This window comes from Zingiber officinale, chromosome 3A (assembly GCF_018446385.1).
Source record: "Zingiber officinale cultivar Zhangliang chromosome 3A, Zo_v1.1, whole genome shotgun sequence".
NCBI classification, from domain to species: domain Eukaryota; kingdom Viridiplantae; phylum Streptophyta; class Magnoliopsida; order Zingiberales; family Zingiberaceae; genus Zingiber; species Zingiber officinale.
In genome coordinates, this window is record NC_055990.1 from 116533005 (window position 1) to 116547989 (window position 14985).

General features: G+C 33.1%; 1 protein-coding gene across 1 annotated transcript in view; it reads right to left on the bottom strand.

Moving 5' to 3' along the window:
- Window positions 1-11920: 11920 nt before the first annotated feature.
- The window catches only part of LOC122052324, a 51337-nt gene continuing 48272 nt past the window's right edge, over window positions 11921-14985 (bottom strand). The window contains exon 7 of the mRNA XM_042613802.1: window positions 11921-12425. The gene's annotated coding sequence lies outside the window, so the exon portion shown is untranslated. The remainder of the gene's footprint in view (window positions 12426-14985) is intronic.

Below are 14985 nucleotides of genomic sequence, written 5' to 3' on the forward strand. Positions count from 1 at the left end.
CTACAATCTACCGTATCTACACACTGCAGTATACCTTCTTCGACTTGCTGTGGAGATCCTTGGCCAACCAACTCAAGAGCTTCAGTTGGCGGAGCCCAGTTTGGTAGTAAATCCAACTCTGACTCTGTCGGAATTAAATCTACTAAAATTTTATCTGTTGTTACACAGTCTATCAACTTTTTGACTGTGTCAACATGATAGTTAGGCCAACTCCACCGTAGCATTCTAGACAATTTTTCAGGATGGTCTGGATCAATAATGCTGATGTGCTCACACACCCATACCTATAATATGATTATAAAAATAAATCATATTCATTACCAATATCGTGATATATATGTAATCGGACTTACAACCAAAATATTTAGAAATCCCTTGAGCAAGGGGGTCTTAGGCGTTGAATCAGCAACCTGTGATTTTGCTCTCAATGTAAGCTCCAAGCCAATGGAGTCTAATTGAGGAGCCATGAAACTGTATACTACATTGCACCAATTAAACCTAGCTACGTTGTCAAAATCATCTACACAGTTAATTAGAGAGAGTACAGGTATTTTAAGAACATTGCTACTACCATAAAACAGAACAATTGCAAAAAAAATGCAGGATATACAGCTGACAGTACAACTTATCATTTGATCTTGACTTCATAATCATTTTCTTCAAATGTTTAGCAGAACAATCCGAATCTTGAAAAAACTCCATGTACAGTGCGCTGGAGGCGTCATTTAAATCGAGACGAACTATCTCTCCATTGTCGGGTAGGCCAAAAATTAGTGTCACATCTACCTTTGTAAATTTCAATTTCTTCCCATGGAAGATATAGTTTTGTTCCTTATGATCCCAATTATCAAACATATTCTGGACTTGAGCTCTTACAAAAGAACTATTAGGGAGGTCGAGGATCCATGAAAAATGTGTGTCTCGAATCTTCTATTCTTGTTCTATAGTCGGTTTAACAAAAGAAATAAATTTTCTAAAGTGACAAATGGTACTTTTCCAGTTCATTCTTTTAGTTCTTCCTCTGTTGACATAATTTGGATAACTTGGTCGATCAGCACTCACACTTGTCAATGCCCCTTTTGTAGCCATTGCGAACCTAGCTACCGTATAACCACACCTAGAAAAACAGCTCTTAGATTCCGTAATAACGACTATGCTCTTATTCTAACATGCCCATAACAATAACACAAACCCTAGGTGAAACTGTTATAGAAAGAAACACAAAATTAGCAATGGAGCTACGTACGAAACAGATTCTAGCACGCCGGTGATGGTAGAGTCACGCCTCGAACGGAGCTACGTAGGATGCCTTCGAGAAGAAGATGACGGCCGAAGCAAGAGAGTGTGCGCTTTTGCTGTGATTGAAACATGGGCCTGATATCCCATATTTTTATATTTAATCATCTCTATTTATTTTCAGTTTATTATTATTATTTTTTAATAATAGTGTTTAATATCAGGCCCAGGTTGGGCCTGGTATAGTATCATATCAGATTATCAGGTCCAACAGAGGCTGAATTTTTTTATAAAACTTCCTACCACCCCTATATATATATATATATATATATATATATATATATATATATTAGTACTCATATCTTATCTGAAATTATTCTAGTTATTTAAAATTTGAATTTTTTTCGCTCATAGTGTATCGATTTATTTTATTCTATATATTACTCTTTTTTTTAGGGTATTTGATTTCCTCAAATTCTCGTTCAATAAGAAGGTTTGAGAGGGGAGGAGCTATAAATTTTAAGCAATACCTTTTAAGTTAAGAGAACCAATAACCACCATTTTATTTTTAAGACAAATACTAAGTGGAGATTAAGGGCCATGTTGGGCCTGATATGGTCTTATATCAGGCCCACGTTGGGCCTGATATGGTCTTATATCAAGCCCACGTTGGGCCTGATATGGTATCATATCAGGCCCAATAGAGGCTAATTTTTTTTCAAAACTTGCTACCACCCCTAGAGAGCTGTAAATCTGGTTTTGCTAGCATCATTGGAGTCCTTGAAACTCCATAATCCCACTCAAACTGAAATGGGTCCAATCAGAGGTGTCTAGGTCCATCAGTGGGTTTTGACCAAAACACATTGATAGTCCTACCCTACTTGGATTTACTTGAAATCACGTTCCCTGTGAAGGTTTGAGATGGGAGGAGATATATATGGTGTCAAAACTTATTTATATACCCTGGATTAGAAGTTCTTGCTCCGTGTCATTTGGCATAGAACGGTGAACCTGTTTAGTACTCATATTTTATCTTAATTTATTCTAGTGATTCAAAAACCTTAATACAATTATTAAGTCAAATAGTAAGGAGGGAGTCACGCTATATTACAATACTATTAGCTGTATTTCACTCCCCATGCTTTTGACTTATACCCCATTGTAGCACATTTAGAGTTTATAGAAGGAGGAGATAGAATCAACTTTAATATATAACTATATATATATATACCCATATCTTATCTGAAATTATTATAGTTATGCAAAAATTGAAATTTTTTCGCTCATAGTGTATCGATTTATTTTATTCTATATATTACTCATTTTTTTTAGGGTATTTGATTTTCTCAAATTCTCGTTCAATAAGGTTTGAGAGGGGAGGAGCTATAAATTTTAAACAACACCTTTTAAGTTAGGAGAACCAACAACTACCATTTTATTTTTAAGTCAAATATAAGGCAGAGAGTAAAGGTATTTTACGATACTATTAGCTGTATTTCACTCCCCATGTTGTAAACTTAAACCCCATGGTAGCACATTTTGATTTTATAGAAGGGGGGAGATAGAATCAAGTTTTTTGAAATGAAACCTATCAGGCCCATGTTGGGCCTAATATGATCTTATATCAGGCCCATGTTGGGCCTGATATGGTATTATATCATGCCCACATTGGGCCTGATATGTTATCATATCAGGCCCAACAGAGGCTGATTTTTTTCCCAAACTTGCTACCACCCCTAGAGAGTTGTAAATCAGGTTTTGCTAGCACCGTTGGAGTCGTTGAAACTCCAGAATCCCACTTGAACTGAAATGGGTCCAATCAGAGGTGTCTAGGTCCATCAGTGAGTTTTGACCAAAATTCACTGATGACCCTACCCTACTTGGATTTACTTGAACTCACGTTCCCTGTGAAGATTTGAGAGGGGAGGAGCTATATATGGTCTCAAAACTTATTTATACACTCTGGATTAGAAGTTCTTGCTCTATGCCAGTTGACACAGAACATGTGAAGCTTGGAGTTACTAGGATAACAATTTTTTTTTACTCAAACCATATTTACTTTGGATTTGCATATTTACATGCCTAATTTAAATTTCGATGCAAACATTGTACACTTGAAACCGAGTGTTGTACCTATCCTACTGGGATTTCTGAAAAATCACAACTGTTACTAATTTTTTAGTTTTTAGAAGATAGATATGGTGTGCAATATAATTTATATAAATTGTCTCTTTTAACTGATAAGTACCGGCATGCCAATTTGGATATTATGATTTTTAGTTCACTAATCACTATACAATAGTATTATTATTCTTGTGATAGTTTAGTATACCCTTCTCATATCATACATACCACTGTATTAAACCACATAGACTACCTACATAGATATAAAACTACAAACACTAAATAATTGTACCTTTACATTGTCCACCAACATTTTGGCTTACAACACTATGGCTATTTAATCCAATGTTTTACAAAACTTATCCCTCAAAATTGTTATAATTACATCAATTCTAATTTTTTTCATGTCTCATTGCTTGAAGTCCATCTTCATTTCGTACAGAAGACATCGAATATATTGGATCACAAAGAAGCCACAGTCAAGGCTATAATATAACATCACCAATTTAATGTTCAATATTTTTAATCAATATTTTCTATTCACACTATTTGCTTGACTTATCTGACTTCTTGTTGTGGACATTCTATTGTACGAGACATCCATTGATCGAAGGAATGATGCCTTTCAAATTTTGGATCAATAACAGCAAGATGCTCACGACTATAGAGTTTTAAATCTGATACCTGTAAGATTGAGGAGGAAATTTAAATTTGACATTAACTAGCATTTATACTACAATACAAACATACACATGAATATTGGATGATCACCGCTGCATCAAATTCATAGCTGTATTTTCTTCCACTTGCTAGAGAATTGTAATGATTAAACGTCAATGAATAGGTGTCGACCAACAACAAGTGGAAGTGTGCATTATCACTGCACAATGGTATAAAAATATACCTAACCTCTTCATCTTCTGTATCTGTCTTTATTAGTTGTTGGAAGGTAACCTTGCTTGAGAATTTTATTAATGACTACAAAAATACAAATTCATACATACTTAACCATAATATATTATATTCAAATTTTAACTATTCTCAAATAAATTCTTTACTGTGAAGAAGGTTGAACAATAAATAGACTTGTTGTATGTCCTACCAGACGAGGATGCCCCCTAAATAAAATCTTACAATACGTGTCAATTACCTCCCCATTTGTCAACATCTCTCCATTCACACCAGATAAAAGGGAATACACATTTAAAGCAAAGGGTGGCTCCTCCCAAACGAATTTATTTGTAAACCTACAAAATAAAGCAATGATTATAATTCATAGAATTAAATTAGAGAACCATATAATCATCTAAATTAGAAAATCATATAATTGTCTTGACTTATAAATTAATTACATCAACTATGTAATTCACATATTTTAGTTTCTCCAACACTTTTAACAACTACGCCACATCTTGATCTTGTTTTTTTTTTCTTCGAAGTCTTAAATTGCTTCTTCACAAACTATGTCCATTAACATAAAAGAATTTTAAATAGTGAATTAAATCAAACAAATTACTATAAATTTTGCAAATATCTACTTACATCAATGGCTTGTTTCCTCATTTGGTTATGTGAAGCAATCCTATCTGCATCATTCTCTGCCTCTTCTTCAGATTCATCTTCCTTCAATTCTACAATCTCTCTTTCTTCTTCCATATTATCCACATTAATTTTTCCTTTCCCCTTCTCCATCACATCATGTTCCTTTGAACTTTTTTCCCCTCTCCTTGTCTTGAAACGTTCTCTGCAGACTCACATATTTGTATATTTCTCTGCTGTCTCTTAAATAAAATTTGGAGCCACAATGGACTATCAATTGGAGTATCCCTGTAATCATAGCGACTTCTGTCACGTCATCTCCTACTTTTAGTTGCAAAAGCTACTGGTTCGCATTAAGGATCGTCTATAGACTCACTATATTGAGATTGCATGCCTTTATTTTCTAATATTTTAAATAAGTCTCTCACCCTATCATTCAAATGCATGTTCTCCATTGTTATCTCCTTAATTATGTTTGATTGAATAATGTAATTACAACATTCCTTATTACTTTGCCTTCCTTCTTCCTTTACTTCAAACTATGATGTGACCATTCCACGTGTAATGTCATCAATGCCAACAAGGTTCTCAACCAATGATTTTTCATATTGGGTAAGGATTAGGTCAATCAGAACCTGTCAAAATATTAAAACACATGTTTAAAAAATTCCTTTTAACCAAACTAAGGTCACAACAATTAAAATTTACCTCTTCAGATGAGACTCGATCGAACAAATCCCTCACCTTACTAATATATGAAGGAATATTCCTCCACTTATTTATTCTTGCTCCTTCTATTTTGTATGGTTTTTGGATTGAAACATGCTCAAAAAACCATGCTTGATTTACCATCACAAGTGTTAACTATTCATACATGCCCGCAAATTATTGTTAAATTTACCATCATTTTTAAACTTACCGCCAAAAGACCAACAAAGCCCTTTAGGTAAAGGAGGTTGGTGTTAGAATGTGTTGTTCGAGTTGAAGAAAATATGTCCCCAATCTTAGGTAATTGTGGAGCCATAAATTCATGGATAGCTTCAACCTAATTGAATCTAGCAAGATTCTCAAAATCATCTACTATATCTATAAGACATAACGGGACCTTATATGTACTAGAAGAAAATAAGACACAAATAAATATATACAAAATATAGAATTTGCAAAATAATAAAACATCATCTTCTCGTTCAACGCGATTGCCATAAAATTTAAGCAACTCCTCAATTCTTGATCTAGTAGCTTCTTTTTTGTTTGAGAAGTATGTTAGAAAGAGGTCACTACATGCTTTATTTGAATTGATCGGAATCGAAGCTCCTCGGTCTGCAATGCGAAGCAGCAATGAAACGTCTCTTCTTGTGAAGGCAAACAGAACGTCTGACCAAGTTAAATGATTAGTTGACATCTATCAACATATACATAAGTATTTGCCACACGGTGGGCCTGATATGAAATCGTATCAGACCCACGTTAGGTATCAGACCCACGTTAGGCCTGATACGATATCGTATCATGCCTAAAGCCCCTCATTTGCAATAAGAACCCACTATCAGTGTCATTTGCTGACAAAAATATTCACCTTTACAAAATATTGGATTTTACTATACAACTACTTCATAATAAAATTACATTGTACCTGAGAATCTGAAGGTTTGAGTACTTGAATTCCAATTTTGAAATATATTGGCCAAAATACCACGGATATGCTGCATATCTTGTATGCCCAAAAAATACTAAAGGGTCACTATTTGATCACTGCTATGTGTCGGTCATGTAAAATCACAGATCCATGATGTCTTCCTTTCTTTGTGGATGCTTAAAAAATTTTTAAAGTGACCTAAGACACTGTTCCAATGCAGTTTCTGTCCAACTTCCACTGAACCCTAAATTTTGAAAATTTAAAAATTTTAAAATCATTCTCGTTGAGCTTTTCAAAATCACAGAGTTTAGAAAGGTGATACCTTTATAGATAATTGAAATGGAGAGGATAATACACCCGATCCCCTTCTTTGCGCCATTATGAAAAAATATTATTGACAGAAACCCTAAAACTCTACACCTGAGCCTCGCAAACACTGGATTTTTAGGTCTAAATGCTAGAAGCCGCTTGATCAAGGTACGAAGACATTAAGTAGGGTTTCACTAGGGGGCGATTTTGCCACAATATTAGATCTGCAATCGAAGACTTTCGAAGAACACCCAGGCATGCACGAGTTGACAGACGGAGGGATCGGAGAAAAATGATCGCACTATTATTTTTAAATCAAAATAATTCAAAATGTGGTTCAGATACCTGGAAAATCACAACGAATGAGAGAAGGTTGGCTGGAGGATTAAAATGGGAATTTCACATGACTTAACTGCGTCCTTTGGTAAATACAAAACTACTATATGCCTTTTGGTAAATACAATATCCAAGGTACACCTTTTGGTAAATTGTCGTATTTCACGAACCGGACAAAAACTATGTTTTTCCAAAATGTGCTGATATAAATAGTTGTTGAAATTTATTTAAAGGATCCATTCAATTTTTAAAATTTTCTAAAAAGGGCATGTACTTTGATTTTTACCAAACAACATATTTAATTTTCAAAAAAAAACCCCTCCCTCCAACGGTTATAACTCCAATCCAATTCCAAAGCATCCAAATCATGAACTATTCAAGCCATCCAAACATCACTTAGAACTTCGTGCTTGTTAAGTTTTATTTTACATGAAATTAGGGCTGTAAATGAACTAAGCATTCATGAACAAGTTTAGTGTTCGACTTGATAAGAGTTTACTTATGTTCGTTCAATATACATAAGATTAATTAAACAAACAAGCTTGAATAGCTCGTTAAACTAAGCAAACAAGCTTGAACACATATGTGTTCAGCCTGTTAACGTTCGTGAACAATGTTCGTAAACAACATTCATGAACAATGTTCACGAATCATATTCATTAATAAAACTCTTTTTAATATGTTAAATAAATAATAAAATAAATAAATAAATTTAAATTATCAAACTCAATAACTAATCAAACAACTAAAAATTTCAAACAATCAAACAAGCTTGAATTGAGAGCTTGATAACGTCTAAATTAACCAAGCTCGAACCAAGCTCAAGCCAAGCTCGAACCAAGCTCAAGTCAAGCTTGAATTGAGAGCTTGATAACATCTAAATGAACCAAGCTCAAGCCAAGCTTCAAATAAGTTCACGCTCATAAAAATAAACCAAACCAAGCTTGAACACTCATTTCAAAAGTTTGGTTCATTTCAAACTTGGTTCGACTTAATTACCTTATCAAACAAATTTGAACACCCTAAAACTCGACTCGACTCAGCTTATTTATAACCCTACATGAAACTTTTTTCCGTATAACTAGTGTGCTACTTTGCTGTGATGATCTCAACATGCTATGCGCGCCAAGACATGTACGGGATGGTTTCCCAGTTGCCGTAAGACGTTTAACAATTTTCTAAAGGTGCACTCAAAGTTTGAGTTTGCCCAAAAAAAAAAAAAAATACATTTCTTTTTTTATTTTACCTCCATATTAAAATTGCCTTTTTCTCTTATCTTTTTCTAAACATCTATTTTTTCCCTCTCTCTTTTCTTTTCTCTTAAATTAAATTTAATTTTAATACTTTAATAAGAAAATATTTTGAATTTATTTATTTTAAATTTTAAAACTTTATTAAAAAATATAAAAATATAAAAATATAAAAATATAAAAGAAGATTAATAAAAAATATATATAAACTATTTTTTAATATTTAATTATATAAAAATAAAATTAAATTAATAACAAAAACTGATTTTATTAATAAAAATTTAAAATAAAATAATTAATTTTGTGTTGGTGTTTAAAAACAAGCACCATAATGATGTTGGTGTTCAAAAGCCAACACTATAGTGATGTTGGTGTTTAAAAAATTAGCACCATAACTTAAATATTAACATCGCTGTTATGTTATATATTATTTTTTAAAAAATAATATTAACATTGCTGTTATGATATCTTTGGACTCTGGAACACTATAGAAAATCTATAAGAGTTAGAATGAATCCAATCAGTGCTCTCTAAATTCATTAATGAGTTTTGACTAAAACCTATTGATGGACTTAAAGGTTTTTTTTTTTTGTTTTTGAAAAGTTGACATATAATGGAAGAGAGTATCCATGAAGGTATTTATAGTGTCAATGTCTAGTTCTGATATTCTTATGATAAGTTATGAGTATGTGTCAATTGCTTTAAAATTATAAACTTTGAAGACCTTCTGATATGATCATTATTGTTAATGATTTCAAACTGATATCTCTGACATAAATAGATTCCAAGGCACTTCAGAAGTATGTAGTACTTGGAATAAATCCAACATAGCTCTTTATGTCTATTAATGAGTTTTAATCAAAATTTATTGATGAACCTAAAAGATTTAGGGGCCGTTTGGTTCTTTCCTAGGAATAGGTATCGGAATAGGAATCATTGTATAGTGGAATGGGAATGGGTATGAGCATGGATATCATTTTTAAAAGTAATATTTGGTTAGTTGCATATTTTCTATCCGAATAAATCAAAATTTCCTTTTTTACCCTTAAAGGAAAATAAGAGAAAGAAATAGATGTGAGAGAAAGATAAATGTGAGAGAAAAATATGATGAAAAAGAATGATGAGAGAGAAAGTGTGATGAGAAAGAATGAAGAGAGAGAAAGTATGATGAGAGAAAATGAGAAAAGAGAGTGTGATAGGAGAGAACATGACGAGAGAAAATGAGAGAGAAAGTATGATGAGAGAGGATGAAGAGAGAGAAAATATAATGAGGAAAAATGAGGAGAGAAAGTGTGATGAGAGAGATTGAGGAGAGAGAAAGTATGGTGAGAGAGAAAGTGTGATGAGAAAAAAAGAGAATAGTGAGTGTGATGAGAGAGATTGAGGAGAGAGAGAGTATGATGAGAGAGAGTGTGTTGAGGAAAAAAAGGAAAGAGTGTGACAAAAGAGATTGAGGAGAGAGAAAGTGTGATGAGAGCGAAAGTGTGATGAGAAAAAAGAGAAAAAAGGGTGTGATGAGAGAGATTGAGGAGAGAGAAAGTATGATGAGAAAAAAAAAAGAAGGAAGAGAGTGTGATGGAAGAGATTGAGGAGAGAGAAAGTATGATGAGAGAGAAAGTGTAATGAGAAAAAAAGAGGAAAGAGAATGTGATAGGAGAGATTAAGGATAGAGAAAGTGTGTGATAAAATGATGAGAGAGAAAATATGATGAGAGAGGATAAGGAGAGAGAAGTGATATGAAAGAAAAAATAAATAAATATATTTTGATATTTGATATTAAGGGAGAAAATTTTAATTTTAGGTCAAGGGTATTTTTGGAATAAGGAAATATTTTGATTGATAAAAATAGGGTAATGACTCATTGAAAGGGAGGTACATGGGAATGAGTTATTACCCAATTTCAAGGATTCATTCCCTTATTTGTATTTCTATTCCTATAATCCAAACATTAACAATGTCAATCAATGATTCTCATTCCCATTCCCCACTCCTATTCCCCTAAACCAAACACCCCCTTAAATTTTTAAAAAATTGACATATAATAGAAAAGGGTAATGGAGTGAATGTATTTATGGTATTCATACTTAATTCTGACAACTTCACGATAAATTATATGTATATATCAATTGTCTGCTTTCAGATGCTATAACTTTTGATTTGGATATCAAAACAAGACATTTTATATGTTAAATCAAAATTTATTAAGATATCTATATTTGATACGTGTAAAACCTATAATAGCTCATTTTCAAACAAAAAAAAATATCATTTAAAATTTTTTCAAGTCCATCAATAAGTTTTCGATTAAAACTCATTTATAGACATAAAGAGTTCTGATCAGACACATTTCAAGTGTTATAGATTTTTAAAATATCATGAAGTCTATATGTACCAAAGATTGAAATCAATAATGACAATGATCATAATTTTTTTTAAGTTTATGACTTGACACATACAAATAACTTATTGTAGAGATGTCAAAACCAAACATAGACATCATAAATATGTTCTCTACACTACTCTCTTCTATTACATGTTAATTTTTTAAAAAAAAAAACTCTGATTGGACTATCTAAATTTCGCAAAACTCATTGATAAATCTAAAAAATTCGAATTGGACTCATTCTGACTCTCGTAAATTTCTACCCTACTCTAGAGTTCAAACATGTTCTTTTTTACTATTTTTAAAACATTAACATAATAGCAGTGTTGATATTTAAGTTATGCTGATTTGATATATTTATAGATCTTGAACTATTTCTACTAACCCAACCCTTTTTCTTACAACAATTTAATATTTTCAATAATACTAAAAGCAAAGGCATGGGTTACAAAGTACTATGATGTAGACTTCTATAGATCTCCACGAGATACCATCAACGATAATTTGTAGTAACTATTATTGCTAATAAAAATCCCTAATATGTAACACAGACGATGGACACATAACATCTTTAGCGTAATAACCAGAAGTTGATTCTCAAAAACTGATAACCTAAAATTTACTCCACCATACGTTTAACGCCAATATATCTATATTTACCTCTCATATTAGTAGAATCAACACTAACAGATCTATTTTTTTTACTATTGCTAATAAAAAAGCACAAAAGTCTTGTCAACACAAGATGAAGTTTCTATTATATACATTCTTATCGTACTTTACAAGAAGTGATTTTCAAGGTGTAAACCCATGACTTACAAGTCATACTGTAGCAATTTTACGTTGACTCCTCTTCAACTACTTCTACTGCTGCTAATAATAATAATAATAATAATTTATGCAACTTCTGCTATAACCAATGGCCTCCCCTGATTCGCATATTTGATAAATTCAAAATGCAGCTTATGCATACTCAAAAGTCTCAAAAGTCGACTTCCAGAATATTTGTTTTATTTGGAATCTGAAGAGTTACTCTTATTGCTTCTCTAAATAGTTTACTGCAACATACTTTACTACAACACCACACCCGAGCATAATAGGAGCTATTTAAAACTGAACATTATTAGTTCACATACAGGAGTAATCAGTATTACATTACACATTATATTACATAAAAAAAGAATCAATTGAATGATACAGGCCCATCTCATCTCTAACTTGCCTCCTATGCTCTGCTGCAAACAGGTGATACCAACACCCATAGCAACTTCTGGCTGCCGTAGGATACCCACATTTGGTCCAATGAAAGAGCATTATATAATAAACAACATTGCTATACTACAACTAATCGTTACAGACCATTCACCATCCTGATGAAATTATACAAGATCAAGCGTCTCCCAGTCATGAAACATACTACACAGCATTTCAATTTCCCAAAACCGTATCTCCGACAATGCAGCACAACCAAAGATTAGTAGGTCATTTACAATCAAATTGCACGATGGCTTTTCTAAGGTAAATCCGTTCTTAAACATTGGGTTCAGCTGTGAATGAAGACCATGTTCAGACTTACATATATTTAATATGTTTTGAAAACTTGTCACGTCTGCAAAACAAATATTAATTTAGAAGTTGCATATCATATTTATTAAATATGAATAAGCAATTAATAAAAATGTGGTCAATAAAGTATCCAGAAAATTCAGGTGTTTCTTAGTAAATACAAAAGCCAGAATTCAATAGGCAACAGAACTTTACTAAATTTGCTTGAAAGCCTATTGCTTAATGCAATATCTGATTATCCATCTAGATGATAAATATTTGGTTATGCATTATCAAGGAAGCCAATGCAACTTTTTATGTTGAATGGCACCTAGGACCATGTTGTACCAGTAGGATTAGCTCACATCTAACATGCCAATAACATATTAACAGAAAACTCACTTAAGGCATATAGTTGATGCTAGGCCCTACAAGGCGTTGTTTTACACGCAGTTTGAGGGTGAAATCCTGAAATTTTCTGTAGAAAATCCACCTCTACTCTAACATTTTTGTCCACCAGAGGGAAGTTCTATTCATCAAAAGAAATGTCCCCTCAACCACATAGCAATTTTTATTAGGAAAACACTTTCACTCTAAAACAAAAGCATATACTATTAAAATCTAATAGAAAATCAATGTTCCCTATGGGGTCCAAATCCTATTTTTTTCTGGTGATCCAAAAACTCTATAGGATAAGAATTCACCAACTCGATCTAATCAAAGTGCTTTCATACTTTTCCTAATTTTTTCACTACTTCGAGTCTATTCTTTTAACTTTTTGAAGCCTACAAACTTAACTCATCAAGAACACATAGCTGGCACAACCAATTGTTCGTGAAGCTTATAAAGTAAGAAAGTCTCCATACCATGCATGTTGGTGCAATCATATCCTTAAGCACGTGGTTTGCATATGATTTTGATGTTTGGGCAAAGTTAAGTTAGGGAGATATTGTTAATCTTGTATGTCTCAAGTATGCATGAGTACAGAAACTTAACACAAATAACAAGTATGAAAATGAAAGTCTAAGTAGGTCGACAAAGACTCAATACTTGATAAGTGGAATACCAAGTAGATTGACAAGTATCCACAAGGAAATCCTAGTAGATTGATGACCATATACTAGGTAATGGAAGCCTAAGAAGGTAGGAGACCTAATTTATAGAAGTATAAAGTTCTAATAGGTCAAGAAGACCAAATGCTAGACCAAGTGATTAAGTCCCAAAGGCCAGGAGTCTCTAAGTACAAAAGACCTAGAAGTAAAGAGGATTATTGACACGATGAAATGTCAAAGGTAAGCTCCTATAAGGAGTGTCAAGTGCACTTGCACTTGGGCTATGGGTTGACTAGACTTAGCAGCGAATTCAACCATATAAGTGGTCGAAGTCAGAAGATCAAACAACTAAGTCTTTCAATTAACTAGTACATAAGCTGACTGGGCAGTCAACTAACGAACAAACAAAATATTTCCATTTAGTTAATTGATTGATACTCAAGCCCAAAAAGGTTGGGGTTCAAATTTTTAGTGGTATGAAGTCAAACATGTAACGGAGACAAGATGCTACACAAAGTGGTGGCGTCCCAGACGCAAGGAGTCTCTCAGCGTAGAAGACCTAGATGTATGAAGGCTTCTTAGCACGATGAAGTCTCAAAGACACGGAGAGCCTCTTGACACAAAGATAAGCTTTAGTGAGGAGAATCAGAGCACTTTGTCGACGAACAAGACTAGACTTAGCAGTGGATTTGATCTTATTAGTGCTCGAAGATTGAAAGTGTCTTTGAATTGTTTGTACATGAGTTGCTAGGCAGTCAACTCAGGATCGAATAAAAACAAATAGAATCATTTTTTTCAAAAATAACTTAACTAATGAGCAATCGAAAACCTAGAGAGAGTCATTGATCTAACAAGGGGGTGCAATAGATGGATGCCTACATGCTACAGCTAGTGGATTGAAGTATCCATTATGGTGTAGACATGGTTTAAAATTTTGAGCAATATAAGAGATATGGCAGGAAATATTAGAAGTTAAAGGTTTTATACTTAGTAGAGTAAAGACAGAATATATAGAATTTAAATTTAGTAATATTAGACATAATGAGACAATTGTTAAGATAGGAGATCACGAGTGATCGGAGAGCTTTAAGTATTTAGGATCATTTTTGCAAAATGATGGAGGAATTGAAAGAGATCTTTTATATAATGTGGCAAAAGGCGATTCGCTTGCCCCAAGCCCCCGCCAACACGCCCCTAAGCCAATACGGAGGAGATAAATCATAGGTGGCTACTAACCGTTAGCGCAGTGACCAAGGTAGGAAAGAACTAACCATTAAAAAAAACTTTAACAAAATTTTTTTTTCATGCGTTTAAGGGTGACAAGAATAAAAATGAAGAGAAAGGAGAAAAAAATTAACCATTAAAAAAATAAATAAATAATGTCCACAAGGTCGAGACCTCGCGCAAGTCATCCACCCGCATCAGCAGGCAAAATGATAACTTTTGCCCGTGCCACCTAATACGGCACGAGATTTTAAACCATGGTGTAATAGACTGATGAAACATTATCCAATTAATTGATTACAACCTAGAAAAGAAAACCATGGTGTAATAGGATGATGAAACATTATC